The following is a 1,303-nucleotide window of genomic DNA, read 5'->3' as shown; positions in this document are numbered from 1 at the left end:
AGCCTAAAGATCTGGCTGAAATGGATGACGAGCTTCGTGGACATTTTTCCGGAGAATCCGACCTCTGGGCTATCAATTATTGTGCGTATAATGCAGCGAGAGATTTGGCCGATGCGAACCATATAACAAAACTAACGGTTGATCATAAGACCAAAAGACGAATGCATCAACTTGCCATAAAGATAGGCTGGGCAAGGCAGTACGCGTCCCGCATTCAGTGTGTGATTGACTACATCACATCTGGCAGGAATTTTACCGCCAAGGTTCGAAAGTTCGCACGCGAACTCCGGACCCGTTATCACACACTTAACAAGTCAAAGCTGCGGACCGTCAGGCAGCATATTGTTGATAGAATACGGATACTATCTGACGCTAAGTGAAGCCTAGAACGGAGGGAGAGGTGGGTTAGAGAAATTCAACAGTATCTCTTTGACCCATCTCGACTCTTCCAAGACCCTCCCGTTACTGTCGAACAACCACCCAAACTAGCGGAGGTCGAAGCATTTCGGAGAGAAGTGTACAAAGTGCAGCATAAACTAGACGAAGACTCAGAAAATATAAATAGCTTCAAGGAGTTATATGATGCCCTCATAACACCTGATAAAGAATGCCCACCCATCACTACCGGGGAGGTGAAAAAAGTATTAAGAGGGATGAAGAACTATTCCGCACCGGGACCAGATTGAATCAAAAACTTCTGGTGGAAGAAGTTTTCTTCAACGCATCAGCATTTGGCCCGTATTTTTACCTCATATTCAAAGTCGGAAGAGCCGATTCTGGAGTGGTTGGTGGAAGGGCACACAATACTCCTGCCGAAAATAGGCAACTTAGCTGAGCCGAAGAATTACAGGCCAATCACTTGTCTGAGCATACTTTATAAGATATTCACAGCTATCCTAAATGATAGGATTGTTCGGGCAATTGTGGGTCCGGATGCAATAAGGGCACATAAAATTTTTTCGTGCGAAAACGAAGTCCCCTGGAGGCTTTAGAACAAATTTTCGAATTTTAATTTTCAAAAGATATATATGGATGTAAAATTTGATTGCGCATCTTTTTTTCTTAAGACAAAAAGTTGTAACTTTTTTAGTTTAAAAATTAAAGCCAAAAAACTTACTTTTTTGAAAAAGTCGATTTTAATCCGTTTTTCACTTCAACTCGTGCTCTGTACGTCAGTTTTTGTAATTTTTGAATAAAAATATCAGAAAATATACCTTAGGGTATCCTTCGATTCATAGAGGAACAGGAATTCAAAATAAAAAATTTGAAAAATTTTTAATAATTTTTTCTGATGCTCGGCGCG

This window comes from Belonocnema kinseyi, chromosome 3 (assembly GCF_010883055.1).
Source record: "Belonocnema kinseyi isolate 2016_QV_RU_SX_M_011 chromosome 3, B_treatae_v1, whole genome shotgun sequence".
Lineage (NCBI taxonomy): Eukaryota > Metazoa > Arthropoda > Insecta > Hymenoptera > Cynipidae > Belonocnema > Belonocnema kinseyi.
This window is presented reverse-complemented; position numbering follows the sequence as displayed.